Source organism: Drosophila busckii, chromosome 3R (assembly GCF_011750605.1).
Source record: "Drosophila busckii strain San Diego stock center, stock number 13000-0081.31 chromosome 3R, ASM1175060v1, whole genome shotgun sequence".
Lineage (NCBI taxonomy): Eukaryota > Metazoa > Arthropoda > Insecta > Diptera > Drosophilidae > Drosophila > Drosophila busckii.
The window spans coordinates 10,581,888-10,602,470 of NC_046607.1; the positions used below are offsets into that span (position 1 = coordinate 10,581,888).

At 41.4% G+C, this 20,583-nt stretch overlaps 1 long non-coding RNA gene across 2 annotated transcripts in view; it reads right to left on the reverse strand.

Annotated features, from left to right (window-relative positions):
• LOC108604810 overlaps window positions 1–20,583 on the reverse strand; it is a 44,186-nt gene that overhangs the window by 2,013 nt on the left and 21,590 nt on the right. The window contains exon 3 of one of the 2 annotated variants that reach the window (XR_001915361.1): window positions 12,960–12,990. The exons of the other annotated variant lie outside the window; for it this stretch is intronic. This is a non-coding gene — a long non-coding RNA (uncharacterized LOC108604810). Of the gene's footprint in view, window positions 1–12,959; window positions 12,991–20,583 lie in introns of those variants that run through there. 2 annotated transcript variants of the gene reach the window in all.

The window sequence follows — 20,583 nt, forward strand, 5'->3', positions numbered from 1 at the left end:
ATATAAATTATTCAATTTAAATGCAAATTGTTCATAATTTCAGCCAAGTCAGACAATTTAAAAAGGCTTAAATATAATTTGCATAAATCATAAATTCAATATGTATTTAAATGTTGCCACTGCTGTTTCATCCGTTTAAAAATAACAAAATATAAACACAAAATAAAAACAGCTGCAAGCTCCAGCTCACGAGTCACCCTGTGACAACACACACGTGAAATTCGTACCAAAGAGAGCCAAAAGCGCTCTCTTAGCATTCGTTTCTCTTCACAACAAGCAGCTGTGGGGATGTTTTCTAATAAACATTGAAACTCCCTGTATGGCTCGCTTGCTAAAACATACAATTCTTCTTCTTCTTTTTATACAATTTATAAATAACAATTGGTTATATAAATAATAATTCAATACAAAAGATTTTATATCGATTAAAAGCAAATTGATTTGCAGTAACGTTTGATTTTTTAATTGCAAAATATAATTCGATATCGTGAATTAAACTATAGACAAAATGTTATTGCATTATATGGTAAATAAATAGATATTCATGATAGCAAAAGCTATTTTAAAAATTTGTTTTAGTAACATTGTAAGAAATGTAGATTGTTAAATGAATATTTTAAGGCTTCGGTATCAGTTAAGTTTTATGTCTATAAAATGTAACATGGGAAAATTATAAAATACATTTATTTTATTTAAAACTGTACGCCAAATTTAAGAGTTCATCTATTGTTAACGAACTGAAGCAACTATTTTTGAATTCTTGAAGTGTTTGCCGTGGGTTTTCGTAAATTGCTTTTCATGTGTAGCACTTGCAACTGCGTTTTGTTCTGTTGGATATTGAGTTGCAAGCTGTGCTGCGAGTTACTTTTATGAGGCTAAGCAATTTTTCGTTTCAATTATTCCCAATGGCTGGCAATGTGAGAAGAATGCGAGAAATGTGAAAAAATACGAATTCAAAATGCACAAGCTCCAGCTACAGCTCAAGCAATCGCAATCCAGACGCATTGCTGCCTCTTTACCCCTCAGCACAAACGTGAAATTGGCAAATAGAATTTGTTCACTTTTAGCTTCCCTTTTGCCCTTTTTTTGTACTTTTGGTAAACTACGGAAAACGTCTGCTAAGTCCAATGCTTGTAATCAAAATGCTTGCGCAGTAGGTGTGGATAATTCCCGAACTTGCTGCAGTGTGAAAGCCCCTGCTCGAGTGCGTTGGCCTCGCCGGCAGACCTTCCACCTCTTGGTGCTGGGCACACTAAGCTCAATTGAACTTAATTCAAGTGAATCGAGAGTGGTGCGACTGCAGCCGATTGGAGCTCAACTGAAGGAACGTGTTCAATTTGCGCTCATGAATGTTTCAGCGCATAGTTATTGGATTTAGTTTTGGCACTTGCTACTAAGCATTTTTCGTTGTCTCAGATATGCTCATATCGAATATATATACATATATAGTTTGGCAAAGCGTGCGAAAAATTGCCAAGTAAGCCAAGCGAGCTGATGGAATTATCATAGCAAGTGCAAAAGCCGGAGCTAAGCCTTGGCTGAAGTTCAATAAACCTGGTCTCGAGTTCATCAACTGCATGCAGAGATGCTTAACGCAGTCTTTAGGCAAATTGGGTCAGTCAGCGGCTATGAGTAGGGGAAACCTGCCGGCAGCCAGAGCCAGAGAAGCCGACTCTTTGGCTTGGCTGGCTGACGAGTCGTCGTCGACGACTAGTGCCATAAAAAGTAACATAAAATGCCATGCAGACGACCTTGAGAAGCAGTAAAAATTTTTTAATGACTCTCACTTTTTTCTTTACTGCCAACTCTCGTAGACCATAAAATCTGTAACTGAAAGGCGGCATCGTAAAGAGTCGCTCTCTGGCACATTTTGGTGATCAGTCCACTGGCCACAAGGCAAGGCGTCAATGGCGTCCAGCAGTTCATCATTCTCACATGTGTGGACTGTAGCCTGCCTGAGTTTAAAACCCTTCAAGGCCCTACCCCGATTTTCACTTTCGCTCGCCTTGGTTTCACTTCAGTTCGGTTCGGTTCGGTTCGGGGTGTTGTCTGCTTGTTTGTCTTTATGGTTTTTTATGCCCTACGCTTCCTTTTATTGTTTTATGATGGCTAAACGCGCTCGCTGCATTGACATTGGCATTGAGGCTAAGACGAAGGCTCTGAGCAGCAACCCCTTCTAACGCATGGCCTAACCCTTTGGAGGAAAGTCTTGAAGGCAAACTAACGATAATTGCGCGCAGGTTGTGCCTAATTTGCTTTCAAGGTCTGTTGTTTTTTGCAACGACTTGGAAACTCATAAATATTATTCTACGCGCGCCAGTTCAAATTATATTTGCCTCAGCAGCAATGTGGCAACTGGGAACTGGCAACTGACAACGGAAACACTTTCATAATTAGCTTTGCCAAAGTGTAAATAATTATGTACAAGGTAACGGCTTTCTTAGTATAGGCAAGACTCTAACTTGGAAATCATCCGATGCTGCTCGATTTATTTGAATTAAGTTGCTTAGCGATTAAGCGCATTGACACCTGTTCATTATCTCTCGCTCCCTCTCTGTCTCTCTCTGCTGCGTATGACATTTGCAAATTTTTGCATTCCCCTCGCCTTGCTCTGGCCCATGCGGGCCACATTATTAAGATGGCTTTTGTCTGCTGATAAGAACGCACACAGCACCGAAACTTTTAATGAGAAATGTCGCCAGTGCATGCGGTTCCAATTTTCTCATTCACTTTTGTTCACATTCTTTTTCAAGTGCTCTTGTTGTTGTTGTTGCTGCTGTTGCGTCCCAGCGGCGTTTTGGCAAACTCGACAATTTACGTTACGAGCTCGCCTGCTCGCATCTTGCCAAAATGAGAAAACTTCTGCCAACACCAACAGCAAACGTGTCGATGTGGCTGTCAGACATGTCAGGAAGCCAGGAGCGGAGCGGAGCGCCAGCCAAACATTAAGCTTGCCACAACTAAATCTGTTACAAGTGCCCAGTCACTTGCCGAATTGGCTTCCAGCTCTCAACTCTCAACACAACTCCCAAATCTGCCGTGTGGACGTGGCCATCGCCCAGCTTTGGTGTTTGTTAGTCTGGACGCAGCTCGGAGCGCTTGGTTTGCCATTATTTGCACAGCACTTGCCTACATGCAGTTCCAGTTTGTTTCTGCTCAGAGAGAGAGAGAGAGAGAAAGAGAGAGAGAGAGATCCAGGTTTGCTCTATCCATCACCATCAGTGACTTTTCTCGTTTATTTCTGCATAAGGCAATGGCAACGATGCGGAAGAATGGCTGCTCGACTATGTTACGCTCGGCTGAGGCACTAGCTCTGGCTCTGCAATTCTCTAGATGGCATTCGTTGCATCTGCGTCAAGCACAACCACAAGCACTAACTAAATACACTGAGAGATATTTGGACTAATTTTCTACTACCTCATATGAACCTGAATATCATATTAATATGATTAACAGACTTTACTTTCTATACACTTTGACATTTTTAACTAATAATAATAAACTAATAAATTTTAAAAATAGAATGATTTCAATACCAAAATAATTCATTTGGAATAAGCCTGAGCGTAATTCAAAAATAGATTGGAATGAAAGGAATGCAATCAAAAGTATCCTAATTCAAGATGAATTAAATTCTGGAATGATTTGATTATTATTTTGATTCTTCCAATCGTACCGAATGCATGAAATGTGAAGAGATTAAAGCTTGAGTTAAATTTGTCCGTCAAATTTCAAAAAACTTTAGTTAACGGCAGGTAGTGATACTTGAGTAATTGACTGCCTATCGTAAAAGACAATTTAACTAACAAATACTAACTATTAATAGTTTATTTTGCCAATCAAATTCAATAAAGCAAATGATATGTGAAGTTGATTGATCTCATTTTATGCAAGTTGCTTACATATAATTTATATAACCATTAAAATATTGATAGAGTGTGTACAATGTTAAGCTTTATACATTTTTGTCTGTCGAACAACAAATAAATGAGCAAATAAAGTTCAAGAATTTTTCTTGAAACAAACTCAAAAAATACCAAAGCTTAAATTAAATTTTCACTCCAAGCTATTTTAAATATTTGCACTATACTTTTGTGTTTTTAATATATAATTGCATTATCTATTTGCAGATTATACAACAGCTTATAGAGAGGAATTTTTTTAGCTCAAACTTACACAGCTTTTGTTTCAAGTGTATGCCGCTTAAGCTTGGCAGCTACAAAATTGTTGAATAAGTATTTCAATTCCACGCTTGTTGACATGCACACCAGGCACACCCACACACCTTGGTGTATACAAGAATTGAAGGCAAATAGCAACAGCAGCAGCAGCAACAACAACAACAGCAGTCAGGCCAAGCCAAGCTGGGCCAGGCCAGGCCAAAAACAAAGCTCGTTGAATATGTTTCTATTTGGCCATGTTTTTGGCTTTGTCTGTTTGCTTTCATATTTTTGTTGATTGTCGCAGAGCCCAAAATATAAATTGCCCTGGGGTCGGGTAATGGCATGGAAAGAGGGCAAAAACAAGTCATGATTTTCTAAGGGGTGGGGGGGAGAGGGGTCTCGGTCTCTGTGTGCTGGGACAACAAAGTTTTCTTTTGGCTTAAAGCTTAAAGCAATCCCGGCTTGCTGGCTCGAGCATTTCTTTTTAATTTGGCTGACAAAAGTGTTGGACAAAGTTTTTATAACCCCAACAGATTTCTACGTTCTACGTTCTCGGTGCTATCTTGTTGTTGTTCTGAGCAGTAGTTTTTGGCATTGGACGTCTAATGAAATTCGCCACCTTGCCGCTTGCTGTTGTCTCATGTGCTGTGCTTGGTGCGCATATTGCGTCAACATGGCCTGACAGAAACTTTGGCCAACTTCATTTCAACGCAGCTCTCGCTTAATTGCTTCCGGTGTCGGTGTCGGTGTCGACGGTATCGGTAGCGCCGTGTGTGGCAGCTGGCGAGGACAAAACTTTGAATTGTCAGGCCGTAAACATCAGGCACAGCTTATTCACAAAGTGCACGCTGTGCACTCGGATAGGAAGCGGGGGGAACGGACTCCAGCGGGGAAGCGGCTGCTTGTTTGCTCGGGAGACTACATAAATCAGCGGGGCCAAATGCAAGGCCTGGCCAAAGGCATCAGTATAAATCGAACACTTAATGGACGGCTGTCCCACCTGCATGGGGGACAACGATTGGCAGTTGCTCTGCTCTGCCTCTGCCGCCGGCTCGGTCCGGACACCGGAGCGGTGGCCCAAGTCAATAAATTTGCGTGCATTATGTGCATGAAATAAGTTGAGAAATTTATTCCTGAATTAAACGTGAAATGAATTAACGTGACTAAAATATTCATCTTGCCAAGTCCAGCTCATAATCCGACTCCGGCATTTGCATAAATACAAAATACAGCGCATAGCGCAATTTGTACTCGCACTTGGACTTGGACTTGGCCAAATGCAAATGCAAATGCCAATACCAATTCGTCTAGAAATGCTTCCTCTTGCTCTCTGCCAACTTATTGTTATAGTGGTGGCTGAGAAATGGAAAATACGCTTGCATATAAAGCAGCGAATTTAATGCAATGCCAAAAAATAAAATTAAAATTATTTCTGCATAGCAAGTTATGCAAATTTTTTAAATGCTATAACTAAAAAGCGTTCTTCTATCTTGCCGCCAACTTATCAGAGGGTTTAGTCTGGGGCATTTAGATTTCTATCAATTAACTGAAAAATAGTTCAACGAAAAGCAATTTGCATTAAATGTATTCATGAGCTTAGGCAAATGTAACCTCAATTAGAAAAAGTCCCAATGATCCCAAATTAGCTTGCAATTAGCACTTTGCTCACTAATTGAAATTGTTTGCCGTACTTAATGTTGGAATGAAATTAAAAATAAACAAGCAATTGCCTAGCCACAAGTACCGTCGGCAAAGGCATCGACTGTTTTTTCATTTTTTTAGACAAATGTGTCTTAAGTATGGCTTATCTTTTAAGTGTATTAACAATAGCCACTAATTGGAATACCTACATATTTAAATTAATTTCAATTAAATTTTAAAGAATATAGAATATATAATTAAAATACAGTTTGAGTTTCAATATTCAAAAACCATCTATATTGCTTTCGCTATTTCAATCTATTAATCATAAAGTAAAGCAAAAACTTAAACATAATTGCATTAATTTATAAATCAAAAGTAAAACTCTTCTTTTGTTTGAAACATTTCTTTTAAGCGCTCTGTGCGCTCATAGCGCGTTTCAATTGTAAATGACGCATGGCGTCGCTTCAGATTTAGTTTCAACTACAGCTGCCAGTTTATCTCCCTGACCAAGTCGTCGTCGTCGTCGTCATGGCAACGGGTACACACACAAATAATGGAAGCCATGCGCATTATTGTCAATGGCCGAGGGACTTTTCTAGATACGGCACAAAGGCAGGCAGTAGATTGATTTTGTCTTTGTGTTAGTGCCAGAACGCAATGGTGTGCGTGAGCAGCGCTGTCTCAGTCGACGCCGTAGCGACGGCGCTGGCTGGCTAAGCGAGTTTTCGACACGCCCCGACGCATGTGCGCATGTGCGAGAAAAGGACGCAATGTGGTGTGTGTGCGTGAGATACATTTTCGGGCGGACAGATAAATCCAACATGGCTGCCAGCGAGATAAACTTCATCTACAGCAGCTAATGTTCTAAACATTGCCTGTTCTAAAAGTCGCTGTTAGCTGGCTGTTGCTGTTAAAGTAACAGGAAGTCAACAGGGAGTTAACAGCGAAAACGAAAACATGTTTGAGCTCGCAATGTAATCACAATCTGGTTTAACTTATCGCTGAGAATCTTGCCATGCCAAGCGATAATGTTAATTATTTTATTGGGAGACTAAGCAATGGCTGAGAGGGGAGTAAGCAAGTTTAGAATTAACTTTTAGTTAGTCATGCGTCGCTTAAAGATTAAACGCAACGCAGACTATTAAAATGGAATTTCTTCATTCGCTCACTATATGAAAACTGCCATTAAAAATCGCTTAGGCTTGAACCAATCGGTTGTCAACAACATTAGAAGCTAGAAGAACTTTCGCTGCTATCAATTCTTTTATGTTAATTTGATTGGCCGACTAATTCGAGCATTAAAGATATTTATATATTTATATAATGCATTTGAACAATCAAACAAAGCCCACCTGCTGCAATTAACATAGTATGCCAATCATTTTGTTCAGTTCGTGCTGACTGCCACCAATTAGGAGAGTAATCTGCTTGCTTCATGTCCTTGAGGCAAGACATTGCGCAGTTTGCAGGCAACATAAGTAATTTGTAATCAGTGGTGCTAACAATGCGAACCATAAATTTCTATTGACCTCTATACCCTCTGGAGAAGCACAACCCAACCCCAGCGCCAATCTGCCCCGTTGCCGTAGCGCGTGAATTATGCAAGTGACGCGATAAAAGCAGAGCCAAGCAAACTAAATTTATTGGATGCCATGCACTCATTAGCATCCAAATGCGGAGACTCTGCCGCGAGAACGCGAACGAACTCATTAACGGCTGCTCCCCACCCGCCCTGCTGTGCCCGTGCCCTGCCCACAATTGACAGCCCAGCAGCAGCAGGGCCATGGCGCTGAATAAATAACAAAGTGACAACCACAAAAAACCAACCGCGCCCGTGAGGATGGAGCTGGAGCTCAGACGGAAAAGAAAAATAAACGAATGTACCATAATTGAGCTCACAAATCACAGGACGAGGCCTGGGCACAGGAATAGCAAACGGCGTGGCATGTGGAGCTGGAGTTGGAGTTGGTGTTGAAGTTGGAGCTGCAGCATCAGCAGTGGCAGTGGCAGTGGCAGCAAACTCTCAAATGAACACGAACCAAGTAAATTGAGATTCTTTAAATTTATGCACCTATTTTTTCTGTTTTATTTTTGCTGCTTCTTTCTCTGGCTACGTGTAGCCACTTAAGCTTCTTGTCGCTTTGGCCTAACGTTGCCGCGCCCCGAGGCGGCCGCCAGGCTAAGTCTGCCAGCCACCCCGACTAAAGGAGGCGCCTCCAATAGCAACGTCTTGCTTCTGGCTTCTTACGCCATTTAGTTGGTTAGCCAGCTGCAAGTCTATATATGTCTATGTGTGTGTGAGTGTGTGTGGCGTGGCATATTGATGAACCGCAGCAAATTGGCTTCACAGTGGCAGCGAGTGGCTGCTGCTCTAGACACTGTGAGCAATGTAAGCGCAATAATTTATATAAACAATATTTACATAAACAAAAAGATATAATATGGTATTTAATAAATTAAATGTGCTATTCAGTCGATTAGTTTCCATTGATGCAATGTAAATATTTAAGCGCATGTTTGCATAGGCAGCAACCACTGTGCAATCCTATACATCTCTTGTCTCAACTTTTGCCGTAATACTCGAACTCAAATTGTAAAAAAGCAAAAGCAAAACAAACGAAAAATGTGAAAAAAACGAATACACTGGCATACACTAAAAATCGTGTTGTCCGCCCCTTGGCTTCGTTCTCTGACTCCGATGCTCACTCCCAGCTCTGTCTGTTTGTAGTTTGTAGTTGTAGTTGCAGCTTGGCAATCTGCCATCATTTGGCATAAATCCCCCATGATAAAACGCCTGGATTGCTCCCCGAAGTTCGTGGCGCAAGCTAAGCCACGCAATTTCAAGTTACGCCGGGACGCATAGACGAACTTGCTCTAGCTCTGTCAGTTTTGAGTTGCGGGTTGTGAGTAGTGCGCCCTCAACTAGAAATATTCGCAATAAGTATAAATTTTTTACAAATATTGCTTCGCCCTCACGAGCCACTAAGTTGTGGCCATAACCAGCGCCATCTTGGCCAACTGCGCAATTGGCCATTCCTATGCCAATTGGCAACAGCAGTCGACAGTCGCAACAGCAGCGGCGGGTTCAATGCACAGCTGCTGCTGCTGCTGCTCCGCTCTGCTGCTGCTCTGCTCTGCGTACAGTTTGACAGTCAAATGTCTCTTGTTAATTGGCGTGCTTAAGCCACAAAAAGCAGAACATTCATATTTAAGTGCTGGCAGTTGACTTGGCTTTATCTTTGACTAATCCTGCACTTTTCATTGTTCAAATATAAAAATGTTACAAGACGTCGCAAACGGTTTCAATTTAAAGTTTTTGCCATTTACTAAACGTAAACAAACAGAAATAAACTTGATTTTCAAAATAAAATTGTATATAGTGTGCGCGTGTGTGTGTGCGTGCGTGTGTGTGTTAAAAAAGAAATGTAAATAAATGTTTCAACACACACAAACAAAAATTGCCTTAATTTTCCCAACCTAGCATATAAATTAAATTCCACAGCAGCAACAATAGAACATTTTACAACAACAAGAAGCAGTGGCATGAACAGATTTTTAGAAAACCCTCCCCGACCCATCCCCCCTCACAGCATCCATGGTACATCCATCCACCTTGACCAAGTATTTTGCTGTGCGCAGCGTCGCGTTGGCTTGTTTAGGCTACAGACTCACTACCAAGGTATAGAAGTTGGGGTAGAGAGGCCTTTCAATGGCCGCCGCCGCTTGCTTTGCTTTGCCTTGTGAGTGCGACAAGGACGCAGCGAGGCACTGCGCAGATGGCAGCATGTGTGTAAGGAAGCGAGATGACGCGTGTTTAGGGCTGAGGGCTTGGGCTTGAACCTGAGAGTTTCAAAATTCAATTCAATCTTTGGTGTCTAGCTGGTAACCCATAACAGCATTGCTGTCTGGACAACGCGTTTAATCCTCTTGTGCACAGCTGCTAATGGATGCTCTTGCTCTATTTCGGTTTGTTTATTTTACACATTTTGTTTATGCTTTCATTTTTAATCTAGCTCTGACGCAAATAAATCAAATTGCGCGCAGGTGTCGGACAGACAATTCGTCTGCCTTGCCAATTAATAATTCTCAAGTTCAGCCGCCCCCACTTGGGGGCCACTTGGCATGCAAATGAGTTTGGTTTTTTTTTCGAGGGGTGTAGCAATTCACCAATCGACAACACCTTCTGCCACTTAATGGTGCCACCTTAGAGTCAACCCTTCGGTATCTGTTTGGACTCGCTGCGCCGCTAATTGCGCGCTCGCATCTCTAATGTAATTAAGTAGCTTCATCCTCGCAGTCTCATGCAAATTCCGCTACCAAATTAGTGGAATTAATTCAATTCAGCTACGCAATTGGCAGCTGGCTAAAGTGCTGCTCTAAATTTCAAATGAAGCTCGGCAACTGAAGCTCTCATTTTGCACCCTAGAGGCTTTGCCCATGCCCCACCACATGCCCCACACTCTTATTGTCGCTGTGGCTTTAGCAACATTTTTTGTTTGCTGCCGGAATAGACAAATATATGAATTAGTGGTCAGACTAAGAGATACTCTAAGCAAATATTTATATTATATGTTTTATTTAAAATATCTTTGAATCTATAAAACATAATTATTTATAGATATTTGCTGGGGAGCTTAAAGGGGTAAAGTCTAAGGGCATTCAAGTAAATGAAAATAATTTTAAGCTGAATAGTATTTTGTAAGTTTTTAAATAAGAGTTTAATTAAATACATATTTTTCCCCCGATACTCTTCTTCCACCCACCTACTAGTTTCTTCTTCTAATATACATAAATAGAATGCATTACTTCTTTAGAAAATGTAACCAAATATATATAATAAAAGAGTATATACTAATAATAATATTATTAAGTAATTTTGGATAATAAAAAGAGCTATATTTTTTCTTAAACCAATTTGCACAATCTATAGATAAAGAACAACATTTTACATTCAGCACAAACAGATGAATTAGGTCTAGACAGCGACTACACATCACTCATATGTGAAATTGTTTTTGCCTATTTTTAGTAAGCATTTATACATAAAATATATGTTTTTTAGTTTAGCAAAAATAAACTTCAAATATTTTACTCATAGTATGGCATAGACTGCAATTCACAAAGCTGTGGAGAGATCTACGTGAAATTGCTCGGCCCAGACGTAATTTCGTTATTTATTCAAAAGATATTCCACATTGTCGACTACCCGTATTGCTCCCCCCTGGCCCCAAACAGACAAAGGCAAAGCTTTGTCCAATTTACTTGACAGCTGCCACAGCAAGATATATACAAAATAATTATATATATGATGAAGATATTTATAGCATACATGTATGCCAAGTTTGAAATTTGTATTTAACATAATTTCATTTGCATTTCGTTTGCTTTCATTTAAACAAAATGTATTTGTTTTAAAGTGATACGCAAATGGATATTTAAAAATGTATTTCAGTAGTTAAGCTTCAAGTCTTGATGTCAATGCAAATGAATTTGCAATAAAAACGTTTGCGATTTCAAACTCGAGTTGATTGAAATGAATTGTTATTTAACAATTGCATGCAATATGCAAGCGCAAGGAGCTGAGCTGTAACGCATTCAATTTTAGTTTTATTTGCAAGCGGAAAGCGTTTAATTAAAAGCGGCAAACACTGCCAAATTGCGACCACAAATAAAGGAAACAATTGTAGCGGGTGTGGAGCACGCTTAATGAAGCAACAACAAGACCAAGACCAAGAGCAAGAGCTGGAGTAAGCAGCACACGCAAGCAGCAAACTGAGGCAAGCAAATAAACGAGGTATTTATGTGGCCTGCAAAGACGTCAGAGCTCAGATGTGTCTATGCGAGGGGAAGTCAACGAAAGCTCGTCTAAATTGAAGCTAGAGAGAGAGTGAGAGAGAGCTCACATACATAATTGACTGACGGTATAATTTACTTCCGTGCACTTGCGTGTTTATTAAATTTCTGGGGTTGTCGACGAGCATTGATTCTACGACTCTAGAGCAGCAACGTGGCTGGGGCTGGCTGTGTGACAATGGCATTGCCAATGGCCCCGAACAAGCCGCCTCTGGGCCAAAGCGCTTGGCTTGGCTCATATTGCGTACCCACGTGTAATTACATGTATTCCTCATTAGTTGGCCCAGTTTTGTAAGCGTGACAAGCTTTGGGCGCTCAAGACATGTACAATGGCATCGAAGTGGATGCGAAACATTTAAATTTATATGCCATATGCTTAATAATTAGATTCAAGTGTCTGTTGTTTTCATTTAAATATTTTGAAATTTATTTAAAGCAATAAAAGCTTCGACTTGTATTTAGGAACGATAAAAGTTTCTAAATTACTAACTAAATTCGCTCTGGAGCGGCTTAAATTTGTAATTTTATAGCAAACGCTTACCATTGTGCCATTGCCATTGGCATTGCCATTGCCTGGGTGGAGACATATGCGTTATTGAAGCTAAGGAACTGCTAGTCACGTTCGCCAGCCAAACCCATTTACTTAGCTAAGCGATAGGGGTGGCACCTGCCCGCACCGCACTCACAACCACCCAATACAAATGGCAGCCATGCCATGGAGCGCAAACAAAACCAACCAAACCAACCCACCCACCCTAGAAGATTCGCACAACTTGTTACTTTGGCCACTTTTGGCTTGGGCCCGATTGATGAAAATCTTTTGAGGCAAGCCTACGTGGTGCACGTTTCAATGCTTATTGTTGGAATATGGAAATTTTGCCATTTATTTGATCAACTTTTGCCTTTTTGCCGCATTTCATATTGAGAAAAATAAATGTGAAAAAGGTAAGAACAAAAGTATGGGCCGGGCAACTATTTCACACACACACACACACACACACACGGTCACACACATGCATGCATGGGTTGTATCCAAATTGCAATTTAGCAAAGAAAGCAAAACTCATGTTGGCAAATAAAAAATGTAAAAATGGCAAATGTCAGTGTGAGGCTGAGCGGATACAAATGTATCTGACAAGTTGCACCTGCGCGCACAGTTTCGGAATTGATAGTTCGCCAGTTGCCATTTATTGTTACTTTTATTATAATACAGCTACAAATACATATATATTTGTATTTATATTTGTATGCGTATGTGGCCTCACCTGCAACAGCTGCCCGCGATGGTCGTTGTGTCTCCTCGGGGGGGCCGCTGTAAAAAATAATCCAACTGCTTAAGCAGCGACGTACAAAATATTTAATTAAATAAGCTGTTGACTTTTGTTTGTTATGCCCGGGGTTGGGCTCAAAGTAAAATGGATATAAATAATTATGAACTGCTTAGGGCATTTGCTCTCAAACTCTAAAGTCTTGAAGCAAAATTTATGGGCGTATACGCGCCATTGCTTGGCCCACAATGTTAAGTGATCCGTTGCGAATTCTCGTGCCACACCCCCCACACCCCCCACACACACACCTCCCACACCTTGCACCCTTTAACACAATTATGTTTGCATGTATGGAGTGCTCGGCTCGCATGGCCGCCGCCATTCAAATCGAATCTCTTTGGGCCCGCAGCAACGATTTATGCCGGAACACGCTCCTCATTATTATTTCATGCTTATCATTTTATTTCAATTTTGCTGCTTGGCGAAAAGTGCGCTTTCTTGTATATACAATAAATTTATAGTTGGTCTTGTTCGCGCACGGACACGGACACGGGCACGGGCACGGAATCTGTTCCGCCGAACAGAATATATACACCATATAAACATATATATATTTATATTTATATTTATATGGTTGGTTGTGGGCATAATGGAGTAGAGTGCGTTGCTGCTGATGCACTCATATTCCATTGGGTCCAGTTGTGAGTGTCCCAGGCTCTTACTCCTGTGCGCACCATTACCCGTCGCTCATTCGATTATGTCGCCATGCCACCCACCCACCCACACATGTGTGAGCTTTTATAGGTCGTGTGGTCGTCCACCCGTTCTTCGCTCCAGTTTGCAGCAGTAGCCGCTACGCCTTGAGCCTTTAGTCGAGTGGTTGCTTGTTTGGCTGTCTGTTTATTTGTTTGTCTGTTGCCCAAGCCTGCCGAGCGACCTCTGCTGGGGTCGTCCACAAATATTCTATACGACGTCATCATTTTTTCCCATCCATGTATCTCTGTTCTCGTTGCCGTCTGCTTTTTGCCAAAACTTTTTAGTTGTTTAGCCTTGTTGTTGTTGTCCTCGAATTCCCCAATGTGGTTCGCTCGTGTGCATAAATTCTAGTTAAGCATCGCCATCGACTGTCTGCTGCCAAATTGGTTACATTTTCATAATGAGCCAACATGGAGTTCGGTATTGGTATCTGACGATATGGAATTATCATAAAAGTTCTCTCCCCCAAGCGCGCTGAACTTTTTCTCATTAATATTTTCCATTTTCAGCAGATTAGCAGCCAAATGAAAAAGTTTTCTCCTCGGCGTTGATTTGTTGTATTTACTCGTGCTCAGACTTATTTATGAACGCCAGCGAGCTATCGAAATGAGGGTCACGACTGCCGCCGACAAGATGGGGCAACCGATCCCAATCCCAAGCACACAAATTGCTCTAAAAGCGAACAACATGAAGGTGCCACAAGATGTGAAGATTGAAAATCAAAGCAAAGTCTTTTATTTATAGAAGCTACGAGCAATTTGAGCTTTATAAATTTTCTATAACTTGTATTTTCATTTTTCAGTTTTTAATATGTACTTGCAACTCAGTCAGAGGAGGCGGCTCACTGTGCACCACATGCTGTGGAAATAGAACGTTACGCTTGTCAGGCGGGAGACTCTGGCGGTGCACAGCGGTTGCGAAAGGGTTCAGGACCTATGTCTGTGTCACTCTGAATGCAATTACGCTGGAGAGCAGCAAAAAACACACAGAATTGCTGGTCAAAAAATGAAGCATTGCTAATGTTCCAAGAACTCAGAGCAGGCCGCTCTGGTTCGCTCTGGTTCGCTGCTGCTGGGAAAAGTGAAAGTGACAAATGCGCGGAGCCGCCGTTTATGACAGCCATAAAAATGGAAAAAACATTTTCTAGCTGCAATTCGCTTTGTTTGCATTCCAGCTAACGGGTTGATGTGCTTCTGGCTCTGGGCGCTCAATTTAGAGCAGGCCGGGCTGGGCCACATGCCGCCAGGCTGCACAAATATTTGCAATTTACAGCTGCAGCCAGGCCGGCCGCTTTGTTATGACAAGAGCGACTGTCGCTCTGTCGTTCTGTCGCGCTGTCTGTTCAAATTGATTTCATATACCCGAAGAGTTCTTTAAAAACTGCGCATAGTGCATTTAAAAATTGCTCAAGTTATGGCAAAGCAAATGCAAAATACGAAACTGGTTCAATGAACTAATGCTGCGAGGCGAGTATTTCCTCAATTCGAACGCACACATAACCTCAATTATTTAATTCGAAATAAAACGACGAGCTTAGCTCGAAACTTGGCACATAAAGGGCAAAGCGGCTTAGCAAAACGAGTTTCACTGTAGCTCCAGAGCAAGTGCATCGTAAATTCTGGCATTGGCCAATGTCAAAGCGGCTAACTGCGAAGAGTAAAGCATTCATTTTATGAAGACAGCCAATCGCTTAATTTGTGTATTAATTATATATTTATTTTTAATACTTGATATTTAATTAATTGACAGCGCACTTAACTGAGCGTGTACATATTAAATTCAATTGCTGCCACACACGGTCGTTTAATCAATCAGCCAGCCAGCCAGCCAGCCAGCCAGAAGTTTCAACACCCCCACCCACCAACCCACTCCCTTTTAGAGTGGAAAACTAAAACTATTCGTGCGCATGTGCGCTTATTTTTTTCGCATTTCTCGCTTCACATTTTCAGCATTCTAGAGAATTTATAGTAATGCATAGCGTGTGCATTGCCTTTAAGGTTAGAAGTCGTATTTGGCAGAGATGTTTTTCAAATTGGCAAGCATCGCAACCACCTGCATTGCAAATAAGCAGCACACACACACAGCCACACACAAGCATCTAATGTGTGTGTGTGTGTGTTACGTGCTGTCATGATGGCTAACTGCACGGAAATAAATCCGGTAGCACAGCAATGGCAACGACAACGGCAACGTCATTCGCATTCCACGGCATGCAGCTCGAAGGGGGCATGTGGCGAGTGCGAGCGAGACAACGCTAATAGCATGGGAATGCAGCTGCTATTGCTGCCTCGCTTGCTTTTATGCCAGAGATAAGCAGAGCGCTTAGTCTAGGTCCTTTCGGTCCTTTTGGTCCTTTGCTGCTCAGTCATAACTTTCTCTTCATTTAACTCTTGTCTCTCAGCTGCTTGTCACATGAGCAAACTAAATGATTTGCCCAAATGCAAAGCATGCCCAACTGCGATATAAGCAAATAATCAATTTCATTTATCGATACTTGGAAATTCATAATGCATTTTTTATCAGTTCAATTGAAGCATTTAATTTAATTTTGTGACATGCAAATTGAGTTGTTTAAATTCTTAATTACGCTTCGTATCTCGAGAGTTGTTAATTTGAATTCACAATGAAATCAAATTAATGCATGAACTTAAAGGCTTTAAACTGAATTAAAATTAATGGCTGCATTTAAAGATTTCGAATTAAAGTAAATAGACTAGCTCAACTATTTATATGAGCAGTTGAAGTCTTCGAGCTGATTAACATACAACTCCGCCAGGTGTAATAGCTTCATTTACAGCTACAGCTACAGTGGTAATTACCTAAATGGACAATCAAGCGCATAGGCGTGGCAGGTGCTTAACTTAACGCTTAAGAATTGAGCTGAAAACTTTTAGCGTTTCGCTTAAGCGCTGCTCATTCCGCTGGCAAAGCGCGTGCTTTATTTACAGTCCATTTGAAAATTGCGGACCAGACCCCAACTAAATGCCCAACTATGTGTAAGTCGAGCTGAGTGTGTTTGGGTGGTGCTTTGGGTGGCTGGCTGGATGCTCAAACTGGAGGCTGCAATCGCTTGTTCTTTCTATGGCCAGAGCGGAATCTGAGGAACGTGATTTTCAATGCTGTTGGCTTTTGTCGTTTTGTGCAAAATTATGATGCGAAACGACAAAATGCGAACGAGTCGAGTACGAGCCAAGAATGAATGAAAACTTTTTGTACACAACTCAGAGTCTATATACCAGATATATATATATATAGTTAAAGGTGCACACACATAGATATACAACAAATATATGTATCTGTGTGCGTGCGGAAAAGTCTGTACGTGCCGCCTGCGGAGTGGGAGTGGATGGTGGGTGCTGGTGGCAGAGACAACGCACACAGCTGAGTAAAAATAAAAGTAAAATACCAAATACAAATACAAAAAATTGGCACAAATGGCAGCAACAACAAGAATGGAAACATGCCCATGATGATAATGGAATGTTGACTGATAGCTTCGAGCGAAATGGAAACTCAAACCAAATCAACGAAAAAGAAAAGACAAAAAACATTTTTGTGAAAAGCACAGTCAGAAATGGAAACTAGAATCGTTTCTAGCAAGATACAGCTACGAAAGTATATATGTATATGTATGTGTGTATTATATATTTCAAGTTTGTCTTTTCTTTTGCTTGTTATTTAATTTTATTCGAGCAAGCGCAGAGCAAACTGCAGGCAAGCAAAACTTCTAAAGCTTTTTACAAAATTAAATATTTTTATTTTTCTTGCTAGTTGCATTGTAAAAACTTTTTGTTTTTGCCAATTTTCAATGGAAAATAAACTTCAAAGGAAATGCGGTATAGCATTCAAAGCAAATGTGCCATAGCATACGAAGAACTTGAAACTTTTGAATAAAAATAAATGTTTGATGTGTGTGCAATTAAAATAATTAAATAGTTAGCATTGATTGATGTCTTGCTTGAATTGAATTCTTATTGAACCAGAAAGGTGATTAATATTAGTTACAGATATTGCTTTGCCTTTTAATCTTAAACTGACAGTTTGACAGCAGCGGAAATGCTAAAAGGAAATTCATTCTCAACGTTTGAATGCAAATGTATTTGTGTATTTGTGTGCGTGTGTGTGTGGGAACACCGGATAATATCAATCAGCGGACATTCTTCATTTTTGTTTACTTACTTCAGCTGCGCTGACTGGAGCTGGAGCTGTTGGAGCCTATCAGCCTGAAGCTTCAAGCCATGGCCGTGGCAGTTGTTTGTTTGTTTTGGAATTTGTGGCACATTCATTCACTTGGCGGCATGCAAAGCCATTTTATTTATTCCGGCAACGCACAGCCAGTCTACGAGTTATGAGTGTGCAACGGAGTTGAAGTTGAAGGCGGTCTTGGCAAAAGGCTGCTTGATATGTAAATGCCAAGTCAAGTGGCAGTGCCACACACTCGGCTGCAAGTTACGTTTACGAATAAACTTTGATGTGGCGAGCCCAAAGCTCATCACTGCCCATGCCCAGTCCCAGCCACAGACGCAGACCAGACCAATGCCAATGCCAATTAGACACGGCGCGTTTCAATTGATTGCGATTGCAACTTCTGTCGGCGTGTTCAATCAATTTCAAATGCAATTGAAGTTACCTTACCAAGTGCGCCGTGGCAATTGCGATTCACTTCAAAGCAATCGAAGGCCACTGGGAATTTTAGCATAACCAGCAACAAGCAATTTAATTTCATAGCCAACAAAAAAATAATTGCAATTAATTGATGCGAGCTTGAAATAAACTAAACACTCCGAAGGAGTTTTGTTAATTTAAATGGTTTTGGTACCACTGTGCCTGTGCCTGATTGACGACCAGCGACAAGTAGCAAGCGACAATTGACATTGTGATTTACAGCAATAAAAATTATACAACAATACAGCCGGAGACATATTTGTTGTGCCCCACCCACCGCACCCCACCCCATCACACGCCTGCAACTTGAGCCCGGACGCACCTGTACAGTGAAGCAAAGCCCCGCCCGCTGAGTCATAAAAAACCAAAACGAAATTGTCATCACTTTTATGAGTTACTGTTGCTGCTGTTCTCCACTCTCTCTCTCTCGCTTGGACTGGGACTGGGACTGGGACTGGGATTGCTTGGCTGGTTGCGTGTATATTAGGCAGCTCCTTAAAAAGTCACTTGCACGGAAAACGCAATGCCATGGCCCATGGCATGCAGACGAGCGGCCCAGAATGAATTTACAGCTACTGGAATTCAGTCTGGGCTGACTCAATACTTTTAATGAGCTGTCAAAATTGTCATAAAACAATTAAATGCATTTCTCATTCACGCGGGTGTTCCCAAGCATTCAATCAGTCGTAGCCAAGTCAACTCGGTCTAAGCAGCCGTCTCCTCACTGCCCATAGCCATGTGGGCCCAATGATCGCTGGTTTGGAGCAGCGTCTGAGTCTGAGTGGAAGTCGAAGTCTTCGTCTTCGTCTTCGTCTTTGCCACTGACACTAATTGGTTGCTTTATAGCCCAGTTAAATCGTAAAACTCAAATTTTATGCTTTGTCACTGAAACGATTATGACGTCCGTTCTGCCAGTCTGTAACAACAACAACAACAGCAGCAGCAGCAACAGCAAGTGATGCCCCCAACGCCTCTTGCGTCTTGGTCTTGGCACTGTGCTTACCGGTAGCTTAACGCTGCTGAGATTTATGTCTTTACTCACAATATTTTGCGCCAGTTTACAGTTTGATTTCAGTCTTAAGTTCGCCTTGTGTTTATTTATCGCCCTTTGCACCTACTTAATTTTTTCCCTCTGCAAACTCAAACTCATTTTATGGCCAATGACAATTTTCACTTGATGTCGTATGTAAGTGTCAAATGCTGTGTGCGAGCGAGAGCGCGCATAATTATGGCAAATGGCAAATAAAATATAAACAAATGTAAACACACCCCCAGGCCATGCCTGAGATATTTAAATATGCAAGGTAAACAACAAATGTAAACTGTTTATTTTGGTTTGGTGTATGAATGAGTTCAATAACAAAACGTGTGATAAACATTCGAGCTCGAGCTGTATTAACCTGACAACAGCTCTAGTATGTTAAATGGTGTTGCTTGACAAGTGAAGGGGCGCGTCCATGGAATGCATTAGAGACTCAGCTGAAAGATGGCAGCTCAGAATAATGAGCAGAGTTTCTTGCTGCTGAGTTCTTTCATTTCAAAAAAGAATCTTAGCTGTGACACAAACCCTACGAAAAATCCAATTAGATTCAGCCAACTAGCGTTAATTCATATTCAGGCTGCTGTCTTCCACCCGTATACATAACTATTGTTGCTGTTGCTGTTGGTGTTGCTGCTGCTGTAGTTGCAATTGCGCCAATCATTCTTATCAGCATTGCCAGCAGCGTTGGCGTTGCCATTGTTGTTGAGCTATATTGGGCACATTGCAGTCAGTTGCAAGTTGCAGGAATTGCATTGGCAGGCGGCAACAACTTTGTTGCCAAGCTGGGGGAGGCAAAGCGCCAAGCGCATTATATTTGCCAACAAAAATCCCACGAGAGTGCCGCAAAGGCCAAGGCGAAAAAGTTATGCAGGCAAAGGCAGAGGCAAAGCGAACTGCAGAAAGAATGCAATGAATGCGAGCGACTCGTAAAAAAAGGAAATTGCATTCAACCCAAAAAGCTCAGAAACTTGCGCAGGACTTTCAGATTCTAATAAATTCTAACAAGATTTCAAGCTGCGCCGCATTCCCAATGGCATAGCAGCTGCATTTTGCTCACGACCAGCGAGGGGTGGGGGGTGCATATGGTTTGAGCGCAATGGCAGACAGAGACACACTGCGTCCAATAAGCAAATGGCAGCAGCAGCAGCAGCAGTTGGAAAAGCAACATCAAGAAAAAATAAAGAACAAGACT